This window comes from Xenopus laevis, chromosome 8L (genome assembly GCF_017654675.1).
Source record: "Xenopus laevis strain J_2021 chromosome 8L, Xenopus_laevis_v10.1, whole genome shotgun sequence".
Classification (NCBI taxonomy): domain Eukaryota; kingdom Metazoa; phylum Chordata; class Amphibia; order Anura; family Pipidae; genus Xenopus; species Xenopus laevis.
This window is the reverse complement of record NC_054385.1, coordinates 596,630-611,207: the sequence shown is the minus strand read 5'-3', so window position 1 is coordinate 611,207 and position 14,578 is coordinate 596,630. Positions and strand designations below refer to the sequence as shown.

At 45.8% G+C, this 14,578-nt stretch overlaps 1 long non-coding RNA gene across 4 annotated transcripts; it reads right to left on the bottom strand.

Annotated features, from left to right (window-relative positions):
* Nucleotides 1–8,630: 8,630 nt before the first annotated feature.
* LOC108698088 lies at nucleotides 8,631–14,578 on the bottom strand. 4 transcript variants are annotated; one of them, XR_005963175.1, is made up of 4 exons: nucleotides 13,583–14,578; nucleotides 9,359–9,453; nucleotides 8,949–9,132; nucleotides 8,631–8,894 (listed from the first exon to the last, which is right to left on the bottom strand). It is a non-coding gene; the product is annotated as an uncharacterized LOC108698088 (long non-coding RNA). The 4 variants fall into 4 exon arrangements; XR_001932557.2 differs by having other exon boundaries at nucleotides 8,631–9,132; nucleotides 13,583–14,577; XR_001932558.2 differs by lacking the exon at nucleotides 13,583–14,578 and adding an exon at nucleotides 12,362–13,569 and having other exon boundaries at nucleotides 8,631–9,132.

Sequence of the window (14,578 nt, the reverse complement as noted above, 5' to 3'; positions counted from 1 at the left end):
ACTCTTCTTTGGCGGGAATCGAACTCAAAACTTTCACGCACCAAACGAAACACTTAGCGACTGCGCTATCGCAGATATTGGTAGAAAATTTGCAAATTCTTTGTAAATATATAGTTAAACACCTGAAGACAGAACTATAAATGTATCATTTACCCAACTTTCAGTTCTGTGTAAATATTTAGATAAGACAATACTCTTCTTTGGCGGGAATCGAACTCAAAACTTTCACGCACCAAACGAAACACTTAGCGACTGCGCTATCGCAGATATTGGTAGAAAATTGCAAATTCTTTGTAAATATATAGTTAAACACCTGAAGACAGAACTATAAATGTATCATTTACCCAACTTTCAGTTCTGTGTAAATATTTAGATAAGACAATACTCTTCTTTGGCGGGAATCGAACTCAAAACTTTCACGCACCAAACGAAACACTTAGCGACTGCGCTATCGCAGATATTGGTAGAAAATTGCAAATTCTTTGTAAATATATAGTTAAACACCTGAAGACAGAACTATAAATGTATCATTTACCCAACTTTCAGTTCTGTGTAAATATTTAGATAAGACAATACTCTTCTTTGGCGGGAATCGAACTCAAAACTTTCACGCACCAAACGAAACACTTAGCGACTGCGCTATCGCAGATATTGGTAGAAAATTGCAAATTCTTTGTAAATATATAGTTAAACACCTGAAGACAGAACTATAAATGTATCATTTACCCAACTTTCAGTTCTGTGTAAATATTTAGATAAGACAATACTCTTCTTTGGCGGGAATCGAACTCAAAACTTTCACGCACCAAACGAAACACTTAGCGACTGCGCTATCGCAGATATTGGTAGAAAATTGCAAATTCTTTGTAAATATATAGTTAAACACCTGAAGACAGAACTATAAATGTATCATTTACCCAACTTTCGATTCTGTGTAAATATTTAGATAAGACAATACTCTTCTTTGGCGGGAATCAAACTCAAAACTTTCACGCACCAAACGAAACACTTAGCGACTGCGCCATCGCAGCTATTGGTAGAAATTGCAAATTCTTTGTAAATATATAGTTAAACAAATTAAGACAGTACTATAAATGTATCATTTACCCAACTTTCAATTCTGTGTAAATATTTAGATAAGACAATACTCTTCTTTGGCGGGAATCGAACTCAAAACTTTCACGCACCAAACGAAACATTTAGCGACTGCGCTATCGCAGATATTGGTAGAAAATTGCAAATTCTTTGTAAATATATAGTTAAACACCTGAAGACAGAACTATAAATGTATCATTTACCCAACTTTCGATTCTGTGTAAATATTTAGATAAGACAATACTCTTCTTTGGCGGGAATCGAACTCAAAACTTTCACGCACCAAACGAAACATTTAGCGACTGCGCTATCGCAGATATTGGTAGAAAATTGCAAATTCTTTGTAAATATATAGTTAAACACCTGAAGACAGAACTATAAATGTATCATTTACCCAACTTTCAGTTCTGTGTAAATATTTAGATAAGACAATACTCTTCTTTGGCCGGAATCGAACTCAAAACTTTCACGCACCAAACGAAACACTTAGCGACTGCGCTATTGCAGCTATTGGTAGAAAATCGCAAATTCTGTGTAAATATATAGTTAAACACGTGAAGACAGTACTATAAATGTATCATTTACCCAACTCTCATTTCTGTGTAAATAGATAGTTAAAACACAATATTTTGAATTTATTATTTACCCAAGTTCTTTGCCAGGAATCAAACTCAAAAACTTCATGTACCAAACAGCGCACCTAGGGACTGTGCTATCTAAGCAATTAGGAAGAAGCCTCCATTCTTTGTAAATATATTGTTCAAACACAATAAGCCAGTACTATAAATGTATCATTTACCAAAGTTCTTTGGCAGGAATCAAACTCAAAACCTTTGTGAAGGAAACAGAACACGTAGCCACTGTGCTATCCGAGCACTTGATATAATCTCTCCATTCTGTCTGGCTGTATATTGGTAGCACTTCAAAAGGATCACAGACCAATGCTATGATAGGATTTGGGTTTAAAGCAGCAGCAGCATTATTTTACCCCAGCACTATGAGAGGAGCTGACCTTTCCAAGCCTCCACACCTGATCTGAAGTAACAGAAATGTAGCCAGCCTGGAGCTGGGTGAATGAGATACCCCCTGCTCCCCCCACCAGTCTCCAAATCTGTGCCAACATGTTCTCTGACTGTTCATTTGTGCTTATTAGAGATCCAGTGTCCCCAGGGCTGAGTGCTGCTAACTTAACGCACCCAGGTACTGAGCTCTGATTCCTTTTCCTCCTGCTTCTGGACTGCTCTCTTTTCCATGGTCAAGAGGATGAATTTACATTGAGAAGAATGGTGCTGCTGTTGGTGGAGGTGATGTTCTGTCTATCCCATGTGCAGTGTTTTTCCCTGGTTGGACTAGAGAAAGAAAAATAATTGCCAATACCGGAGTCAAAAGTGGGGTGTTCCAGGATTTATTGAAGTGCTCATGACACAAGGGTTACAATCAGACGTTTCGGGACAATGGCTTGCCCTTCTTTAAGTGGAGTCTACAGCCTGCATCTCCTTACCTTCTACCCCCCCTAATCTGCCACCCCCCACTACATGCTTACTGACATTGATGGGTGCTGGGTCTCAGTGACTGTACTGATTATATTAAAGCTAAGCCTGTTTGCAAGACACAGTACTGACCACTCTGTAGCCAAGTTGTTGTGCTCGGCTTCCTCCTTGTGACCGAACCCCTCATTGCTCATTCATGAGGTTTATTAGGAGTTAACTACAGGCAGTTGAAATGGACATGCGTGCCACATTGTGGATTAGACAAGAATTGCAGTAAGAAGTATTGCTGCTTTGCAATGGGTGTTGCAAAAACACCAGCACGTTTGCTGCAAGGTCAGTAATATTGTGCCAGGGAATTAGCAGTATCAGGCATCTGCCACAGGAGGGCAGCAGTGAGACATTAATCCTCCATTCATACTGTTACAGGCTTGTGCCACAGGAGGGCAGCAGTGAGACATTAATCACACATTCATACTGTTAAAAGCTTGTGCCACAGGAGGGCAGCAGTGAGACATTAATTACACATTCATACTGTTACAGGCTTGTGCCACAGGAGGGCAGCAGTGAGACATTAATCCTCCATTCATACTGTTACAGGCTTGTGCCACAGGAGGGCAGCAGTGAGACATTAATTACACATTCATACTGTTACAGGCTTGTGCCACAGGAGGGCAGCAGTGAGACATTAATCCTCCATTCATACTGTTACAGGCTTGTGCCACAGGAGGGCAGCAGTGAGACATTAATCACACATTCATACTGTTACAGGCTTGTGCCACAGGAGGGCAGCAGTGAGACATTAATCACACATTCATACTGTTACAGGCTTGTGCCACAGGAGGGCAGCAGTGAGACATTAATCCTCCATTCATACTGTTACAGGCTTGTGCCACAGGAGGGCAGCAGTGAGACATTAATCACACATTCATACTGTTACAGGCTTGTGCACAGGAGGCAGCAGTGAGACATTAATCACCATTCATACTGTTACAGGCTTGTGCCACAGGAGGCAGCAGTGGACATTAATCACACATTCATACTGTTACAGGCTTGTGCCACAGGAGGGCGCAGTGAGACATTAATCACACATTCATACTGTTACAGGCTTGTGCCACAGGAGGGCAGCAGTGAGACATTAATCCCATTCATACTGTTACAGCTTGTGCCACAGGAGGGCAGCAGTGAGACATTAATCCTTCATTTTGTTACAGGCTTGTGCCACAGGAGGGCAGCAGTGAGACATTAATCACACATTCATACTGTTACAGGCTTGTGCCACAGGAGGGCAGCAGTGAGACATTAATCCCATTCATACTGTTACAGGCTTGTGCCACAGGAGGGCAGCAGTGAGACATTAATCACACATTCATACTGTTACAGGCTTGTGCCACAGGAGGGCAGCAGTGAACATTAATCCCATTCATCTGTTACAGGCTTGTGCCACAGGAGGGCAGCAGTGAGACATTAATCCATTCATACTGTTACAGCTTGTGCCACAGGAGGGCAGCAGTGAGACATTAATCCCATTCATACTGTTAAGCTTGGCCACAGGAGGGCAGCAGTGAGACATTAATTACACATTCATACTGTTACAGGCTTGTGCCACAGGAGGGCAGCAGTGAGACATTAATCCTCCATTCATACTGTTACAGCTTGTGCCACAGGAGGGCAGCAGTGAGACATTAATACACATTCATACTGTTACAGGCTTGTGCCACAGGAGGGCAGCAGTGAGACATTAATCCCCATTCATACTTACAGCTTGGACAGGGCGATGGCCACTTGCCTCACAGGAGGGCAGCAGTGAGACATTAATCCTCCATTCATACTGTTCAGGCTTGTGCCACAGGAGGGCAGCAGTGAGACATTAATCCCATTCATACTGTTACAGGCTTGTGCCACAGGAGGGCAGCAGTGAGACATTAATCACACATTCATACTGTTACAGGCTTGTCCCACAGGAGGGCAGCAGTGAGACATTAATCAACATTCATACTGTTACAGGCTTGTGCCACAGGAGGGCAGCAGTGAGACATTAATCCTCATTCATACTGTTACAGGCTTGTGCCACAGGAGGGCAGCAGTGAGACATTAATCACACATTCATACTGTTACAGGCTTGTGCCACAGGAGGGCAGCAGTGAGACATTAATTACACATTCATACTGTTACAGGCTTGTCCCACAGGAGGGCAGCAGTGAGACATTAATCCCCATTCATACTGTTACAGGCTTGTGCCACAGGAGGGCAGCAGTGAGACATTAATCACACATTCATACTGTTACAGGCTTGTGCCACAGGAGGGCAGCAGTGAGACATTAATCACACATTCATACTGTTACAGCTTGTGCCACAGGAGGGCAGCAGTGAGACATTAATACACATTCATACTGTTACAGGCTTGTGCCACAGGAGGGCAGCAGTGAGACATTAATCACACATTCATACTGTTACAGGCTTGTGCCACAGGAGGGCAGCAGTGAGACATTAATTACACATTCATACTGTTACAGGCTTGTGCCACAGGAGGGCAGCAGTGAGACATTAATCCTCCATTCATACTGTTACAGGCTTGTGCCACAGAGAGGCAGCAGTGAGACATTAATCCTCCATTCATACTGTTACAGGCTTGTGCCACAGAGGGCAGCAGTGAGACATTAATTACACATTCATACTGTTACAGGCTTGTGCCACAGGAGGGCAGCAGTGAGACATTAATCACACATTCATACTGTTACAGGCTTGTGCCACAGGAGGCAGCAGTGAGACATTAATCACACATTCATACTGTTACAGGCTTGTGCCACAGGAGGGCAGCAGTGAGACATTAATTACCATTCATACTGTTACAGGCTTGTGCCACAGGAGGGCAGCAGTGAGACATTAATCACACATTCATACTGTTACAGGCTTGTGCACAGGAGGGCAGCAGTGAGACATTAATCACATGTTCATGTTGTTACAGGCTTGTGCCACAGGAGGGCAGCAGTGAGACATTAATCACACATCATACTGTTACAGGCTTGTGCCACAGGGGGCACATTTTTTTTTTTTTTTTTTTTTTTTTTTTTTTTTTTTTTTATTATCACACATTCATACTGTTACAGCTTGTGCCACAGGAGGGCAGCAGTGAGACATTAATCACATTCATACTGTTACAGGCTTGTGCCACAGGAGGGCAGCAGTGAGACATAATCCCCATTCATACTGTTACAGGCTTGTGCCACAGGAGGGCAGCAGTGAGACATTAATCACACATTCATACTGTTACAGGCTTGTGCCACAGGAGGGCAGCAGTGAGACATTAATCACATGTTCATGTTGTTACAGGCTTGTGCCACAGGAGGGCAGCAGTGAGACATTAATCACACATTCATACTGTTACAGGCTTGTGCCACAGGAGGGCAGCAGTGAGACATTAATCACACATTCATACTGTTACAGGCTTGTGCCACAGGAGGGCAGCAGTGAGACATTAATCACACATTCATACTGTTACAGGCTTGTGCCACAGGAGGGCAGCAGTGAGACATTAATCACATGTTCATGTTGTTACAGGCTTGTGCCACAGGAGGGCAGCAGTGAGACATTAATCACACATTCATACTGTTACAGGCTTGTGCCACAGGAGGGCAGCAGTGAGACATTAATCACACATTCATACTGTTAAAAGCTTGTGCCACAGGAGGGCAGCAGTGAGACATTAATTACACATTCATACTGTTACAGGCTTGTGCCACAGGAGGGCAGCGTGAGCTTGAACATTAATTCACAACATTCATTCACTATGTTACAAGCTTGTGCCACAGGAGGGCAGCAGTGAGACATTAATTACACATTCATACTGTTACAGGCTTGTGCCACAGGAGGGCAGCAGTGAGACATTAATCACACATTCATACTGTTACAGGCTTGTGCCACAGGAGGGCAGCAGTGAGACATTAATCATATGTTCATGTTGTTACAGGCTTGTGCCACAGGAGGGCAGCAGTGAGACATTAATCACACATTCATACTGTTACAGGCTTGTGCCACAGGAGGGCAGCAGTGAGACATTAATCACACATTCATACTGTTAAAAGCTTGTGCCACAGGAGGGCAGCAGTGAGACATTAATTACACATTCATACTGTTACAGGCTTGTGCCACAGGAGGGCAGCAGTGAGACATTAATCCTCCATTCATACTGTTACAGGCTTGTGCCACAGGAGGGCAGCAGTGAGACATTAATCCTCCATTCATACTGTTACAGGCTTGTGCCACAGGAGGGCAGCAGTGAGACATTAATCACACATTCATACTGTTACAGGCTTGTGCCACAGGAGGGCAGCAGTGAGACATTAATTACACATTCATACTGTTACAGGCTTGTGCCACAGGAGGGCAGCAGTGAGACATTAATCCTCCATTCATACTGTTACAGGCTTGTGCCACAGGAGGGCAGCAGTGAGACATTAATCACACATTCATACTGTTACAGGCTTGTGCCACAGGAGGGCAGCAGTGAGACATTAATTACACATTCATACTGTTACAGGCTTGTGCCACAGGAGGGCAGCAGTGAGACATTAATCACACATTCATACTGTTACAGGCTTGTGCCACAGGAGGGCAGCAGTGAGACATTAATCCTCCATTCATACTGTTACAGGCTTGTGCCACAGGAGGGCAGCAGTGAGACATTAATCACACATTCATACTGTTACAGGCTTGTGCCACAGGAGGGCAGCAGTGAGACATTAATCACACATTCATACTGTTACAGGCTTGTGCCACAGGAGGGCAGCAGTGAGACATTAATCACACATTCATACTGTTAAAAGCTTGTGCCACAGGAGGGCAGCAGTGAGACATTAATTACACATTCATACTGTTACAGGCTTGTGCCACAGGAGGGCAGCAGTGAGACATTAATTACACATTCATACTGTTAAAAGCTTGTGCCACAGGAGGGCAGCAGTGAGACATTAATCACACATTCATACTGTTACAGGCTTGTGCCACAGGAGGGCAGCAGTAAGACATTAATCACACATTCATACTGTTAAAAGCTTGTGCCACAGGAGGGCAGCAGTGAGACATTAATCACACATTCATACTGTTAAAAGCTTGTGCCACAGGAGGGCAGCAGTGAGACATTAATTACACATTCATACTGTTACAGGCTTGTGCCACAGGAGGGCAGCAGTGAGACATTAATTACACATTCATACTGTTACAGGCTTGTGCCACAGGAGGGCAGCAGTGAGACATTAATCCTCCATTCATACTGTTACAGGCTTGTGCCACAGGAGGGCAGCAGTGAGACATTAATCCTCCATTCATACTGTTACAGGCTTGTGCCACAGGAGGGCAGCAGTGAGACATTAATCACACATTCATACTGTTACAGGCTTGTGCCACAGGAGGGCAGCAGTGAGACATTAATCCTCCATTCATACTGTTACAGGCTTGTGCCACAGGAGGGCAGCAGTGAGACATTAATCACACATTCATACTGTTACAGGCTTGTGCCACAGGAGGGCAGCAGTGAGACATTAATTCACTCCATTCATACTGTTACAGGCTTGTGCCACAGGAGGGCAGCAGTGAGACATTAATCACACATTCATACTGTTACAGGCTTGTGCCACAGGAGGGCAGCAGTGAGACATTAATCCTCCATTCATACTGTTACAGGCTTGTGCCACAGGAGGGCAGCAGTGAGACATTAATCACACATTCATACTGTTACAGGCTTGTGCCACAGGAGGGCAGCAGTGAGACATTAATCACACATTCATACTGTTACAGAGTAAATGCCGAGATTATGTACTGAAAATTCAGGGTGCCATTGAAGGAAGTAAGAGGGATCACGTACGAATGTGTCCTGGGCCTGTGTGGCCCTCTAGTGGGGTAACAGAGTGACATTATGTGGGGTAACACAGGTTCTACAGTAACAAGTGTAGTGAGTATCTGCTTTTGCTCATTGCACTGCAGCTGTTTGGCCACTAGATGGTGGTATAGCAAAATAGAAAACAATGTGAAGACCAATTGAAACGTTGCTTAGAATAAACAGTGTACTCCTTTATAAACAGTGTATTTAGAGAAAGTTTAGGAAAGAGCAATATCAGGAGGAGTTTGTGCAGGAGTCCCGTGAGATCAGCCATTTCTAGTCTGTCTTGTGGCCGGACTGGGGGATCCCGGATTCTTTTTCGTGTTTCCTGGAGAAGATCCATGTGATGCCCAAGTAGCAACAAGAAAGTTGCATGTCCCTGTGTGTGTGCAGCCCAACGAGCTTACAATCTGCCTTTCTATTCCAGTACTAGGCTCCTCCCTCCTAGAAGGAGGGAGGAGCCTAGTACTGGCATAGAAAGTACTAACCCTAACTAGTTACAAAAGGTTGATTGACACAAAAGCAGTCTCTCCAAGATGGCCTATTGAGTGATGAGACACGTGGCCCATTGAGTGATGAGGTAGTTCCTTTTGTTGGTGGTGTTGGTGCAGGGGTGCCATCTCCTCTCCATCTGGGCCATCATTGTGCAGAGTGTCAGCTTTATCATGTTCACTGCAGGAAGGGAGAAACCATTAGGAACCTATATATACACACACATATAGGTAGGTCGGGGGCAGCTGAAGGCGACATATACACCTGATTAGCCAACGTTACCAGCCTTTTGCTTTTATCTTATGGGACAGGGAAGAAATAGTTGCTGATGTTGCCCAGCTGTGGGCCAAACAGCCATTAGTCGAGGCAACAGAATGTCGCCATGTGAAAGCCGTGTGCCACTTACCCTTTGGCCGAGCCGAGAACTTGTGGAAGACGAGTGGGGACAGGCCTGGGCGGTCAGATCATAGATGTTGTGTCTCGTGGAGGCAATAAGGCCGTCTGTGGGGGCAATACATTTACATTCAGGCAAATAAGAAGAGCAGGGAGCTCCCTGATTGGCTCATGAAATGCAGCACTGATATCATGTTCCTGGGTGACTATAGGCGAGTACAGGTGACTATAGGCGAGTACAGGTGACTATAGGCGAGTACAGGTGACTTTAGGCGAGTACAGGTGACTATAGGTGAGTACAGGAAAGTACAGGTGAGTAGAGGTGACTATAGGTGAGTATAGGTGAGTACATGTGACTATAGGTGAGTACAGGCGACTATAGGTGAGTACATGTGACTATAGGTGAGTACATGTGACTATAGGTGAGTACAGGCGACTATAGGCGAGTACAGGCGACTATAGGCGAGTACAGGTGACTATAGGTGAGTACAGGTGACTATAGGTGAGTACAGATGACTATAGGTGAGTACATGTGACTATAGGTGAGTACAGGCGACTATAGGCGAGTACAGGCGACTATAGGTGAGTAGAGGCGACTATAGGTGAGTATAGGTGAGTACAGGTGACAATAGGTGAGTACAGATGACTATAGGTGAGTACAGATGAGTACAGGTGAGTAGAGGTGACTATAGGTGAGTATAGGTGAGTACATGTGACTATAGGTGAGTACAGGCGACTATAGGTGAGTACATGTGACTATAGGTGAGTACAGGCGACTATAGGCGAGTACAGGCGACTATAGGCGAGTACAGGTGACTATAGGTGAGTACATGTGACTATAGGCAAGTACAGGTGACTATAGGTGAGTACAGGTGACTATATGTGAGTACAGATGAGTATAGGTGAGTACAGGTGACTATAGGTGAGTACAGGTGACTATAGGTGAGTACAGGTGACTATAGGCAAGTACAGGTGACTATAGGCGAGTACAGGTGACTATAGGTGAGTACAGATGAGTATAGGTGAGTACAGGTGACTATAGGTGAATACAGGCAAGTACAGGTGACTATAGGTGAGTACAGGTGACTATATGCGAGTACAGATGAGTATAGGTGAGTACAGGTGACTATAGGTGAGTACAGGTGACTATAGGTGAGTACATGTGACTATAGGCAAGTACAGGTGACTATATGCGAGTACAGATGAGTATAGATGAGTACAGGTGACTATAGGTGAGTACAGGTGAGTACATGTGACTATAGGCAAGTACAGGTGACTATAGGCGAGTACAGGTGACTATATGTGAGTACAGATGAGTATAGGTGAGTACATGTGACTATAGGCGATTACAGGTGACTATAGGCGATTACAGGTGACTATAGGTGAGTACAGGCAAGTACAGGTGACTATAGGCGAGTACAGGTGACTATAGGTGAGTACAGGCAAGTACAGGTGACTATAGGTGAGTACAGGTGACTATAGGTGAGTACAGGTGACTATAGGCAAGTACAGGTGACTATAGGCGAGTACAGGTGACTATAGGTGACTATAGGCGATTACAGGTGACTATAGGCGAGTACAGGTGACTATAGGCGAGTACAGGCGACTATAGGCGAGTACAGGCGACTATAGGCGAGTACAGGTGACTATAGGCGAGTACAGGTGACTATAGGTGAGTACAGGTGACTATAGGTGAGTACAGGCGACTATAGGCGAGTACAGATGAGTATAGGTGAGTACAGGTGATTATAGGTGAGTACAGATGAGTAGAGGTGAGTAGAGGTGACTATAGGTGAGTATAGGTGAGTACAGGTGACAATAGGTGAGTACAGATGACTATAGGTGAGTACAGATGAGTACAGGTGAGTAGAGGTGACTATAGGTGAGTATAGGTGAGTACATGTGACTATAGGTGAGTACAGGCGACTATAGGTGAGTACATGTGACTATAGGTGAGTACAGGCGACTATAGGCGAGTACAGGCGACTATAGGCGAGTACAGGTGACTATAGGTGAGTACAGGTGACTATAGGTGAGTACAGATGACTATAGGTGAGTACATGTGACTATAGGTGAGTACAGGCGACTATAGGCGAGTACAGGCGACTATAGGTGAGTAGAGGTGACTATAGGTGAGTACAGGTGACTATAGGTGAGTACAGATGACTATAGGTGAGTACAGATGAGTAGAGGTGACTATAGGTGAGTATAGGTGAGTACAGGTGACTATAGGTGAGTACAGGTGACTATAGGTGAGTACAGATGACTATAGGTGAGTACATGTGACTATAGGTGAGTACAGGCGACTATAGGTGAGTACAGGCGAGTAGAGGTGACTATAGGTGAGTATAGGTGAGTAGAGGTGACTATAGGTGAGTATAGGTGAGTACAGGTGAGTAGAGGTGACTATAGGTGAGTATAGGTGAGTACAGGTGACTATAGGTGAGTACAGATGACTACAGATGAGTAGAGGTGACTATAGGTGAGTACAGGTGACTATAGGTGAGTACAGGCGACTATAGGTGAGTACAGGCGACTATAGGTGAGTACAGGGGGGCAGCAGTGAAGGGCGGTGAGGAAGAGGAGGGAGGTGGCTCAGTACAAAGAGGAGAGCAGTGACATGATTAGCCCCGCAGGCTTGTAGCAGTGGCCCCAGTGTTTGCCCCTGTTCATGCGCTGGCCATTGGGGAAGATCAGTGGCATTTCCTGCAGGGCAGACAGTGAGAGCCAATACAAGTGTGGGCAAACTGGTGCAGGGAGAAGGGCTACTGAAACTCTCACCTTGGCAAATATCTTGAGCCGGAGTCCCTCCATGTTGGAATCATGATGTTGGGCTCTTCCACCCCAGCCCACGTGGGGGGAATGATGAACATTTCTGATTTGCCCCACCATGAATCCTCTGCACACTCTGGGGGGCACGTAGCCAAAACTCGTCACCCCCTGGAGGCACAAGGAATGGGGAGCTTGTGTTTGTGGCTATTTAACCCTTTCTTGTGTTTCTGAGATCCACACTCACCTTCTCCTTGTTCATCATTAGAGTCTAGCTCTTTGTGTGGGGTCGGCGACCCGTGGGGATCAGTTGCTTCTGTGATGAGTCACAAGGGAGTCAGTGTGGATCTACCCCGCCCCCACCAAGCTGCTAAATGATGTCACATGACTCGTGTCCCATCATGTGACCAGCGGCCCCTCCTCAGTTCTTCAGTGCTGCCCCAGTGTATAGACCAGAGCAGGGGTCAGCGACCTTCACTGACATCAAAAGAGCCAGTTTGCTCTCATCTTCCACTAAAGAAAATGAGTGTGGGGTGTAAAACAGAACACGACTTGTACAAGAAGGGGTTACTATGAAAGAAACACTGAATATGCCTATTAAATGCCAGTGTTGTCCTGTGTTTCATGTTGATCTTGACTGTGTGTGACTGGGGGGGGGTAAGGACCATGAGGAATCATCTTATTGTGACTCCTCCTTCTTGCCCGGGACGTTATTGAGCCCTCCCACCTGCTCGTCACTTCCTACCCATTAGCTGCTCGCACACATTATTAAAGGAGCCGCCAGCAGCTCTGAGGCCTCAATATTGTAGCTCCTCCTCTTCCTGCCAGGGGGCGGGAGGAATAAAAGGAATGGAGTCTAGTGTGTGTATAGTAGGCCAGTACTGTCTGTGCAGAGTTAGTCTATCTCAGTGATCCCCAACCAAGTAGAACCTCCTGTAGCTGCCAGTCCACATAGGGGCCACCAAGCAGCCAATCACAGCCCTTATTTGGCACCCAAGGGACTTCTTTTATTTGTGTTGCTCCCCAACTCTTTTTACATTTGAATGTGGCTCACAGGTAAAAAAGGTTGGGGACCCCTGGTCTATCTACTCTTATACGTCTCCTCACACACTTTCCAGACAACTGAGGAAGAGGAGGAGCTTAAGAATTCATTCATTCTTTGTCCTGCCCCCAGAGTTTAGGAGAAGTTAACCCCATAGGGCCTGTGCCAAAGAGCTTTAGCAACAAAGTCAATGTCCTAGTCCCAATGTTGAGCAAGAGCAGGGGCCACACACTCCGCCTCCTGCACTTTCTTCCACTAATCCTGAAACACAACAGCGACCGGCTCCTCCCCACGTGATCCTCAGCCCTCGCCCATTGGTCAGAACGGGTGGGACACGCCCTGCAGAGGCAGTCCTTGAGTGTAAGGGGCGGGAGTAGAGAGCCAGTAACCGGCATTCCTGTTATCCGCGGCCGAGGCATCACTTACCATTTCAGCGCTGCTTCCACCCCACGTGCACTCACTGGAAACTACCGGGAGGAGGAGAAGCCTGAAGTGAACATTCTGCGCCCCAAACAAAGATGGCGAAAAGCGGAAGTAGTTCCCCTGACGTAATTCCGCATTGGGAAGGTCATGTGACCGGGGGAAGAGCTGAAGCAGCTCCGTATTGTACATCTCTCTCTATGTATACACACACACACACACACACACATATCCCAGTGTGAGCGCCCGCAGTAACTTTATCCCAATCCCACAATGTTACTGCACATGGAGCGGTGTGTCTGTCACGTGGGGCATTAGCGACTCACGGATTGGCTGCATGCTGGGGGCGGGGAATACTCGGGACACGCCCCCCTCTGTACTAATCACTGCACGTGTCACCCACACACAACACTAAGTCACATCATGACGTGTTTTACTCAATCAATGGCTCCCCCTCACGTACAGCTGCAGCGTCCAACAACCTCTGCGATCCCCGGGATCATGTGACACACACGTATGTATTATATATATACACACACACACTAACAAGGGCTTCCCATTATTTTATACCCTCACCCCAAAACCTTCAAGAGGAAAGAAGATTCCAAGCAATTGGCCAGTGTCCCCTCATTCCCTATGGTCAGTACTTATGTGCAATTGTCTGTGTGTAACAACATCTTCTCTGCACTGCTGCTTCTCACTCACAACGCAACGCTAATGAAGTCAGTCAGTAAAGGGATTGGACCAATCGTTGCTTTGTTAGCGCCACAAACAACTGACAGACAGACAGACAGACAGACAGCAGCTTTGATCAGAGGCGCAATCTTGCCAAGTTGTGGTGGGCAGGGTATGGGGCAGGGTATGAGACAGGGTATGAGACAAGGTATGAGACAAGGTATGGGGCAAGGTATGGGGCAAGGTATGAGACAGGGTATGAGACAGGGTATGAGACAGGGTATGAGACAGGGTATGAGACAGGGTATGAGACAGGGTATGAGACAG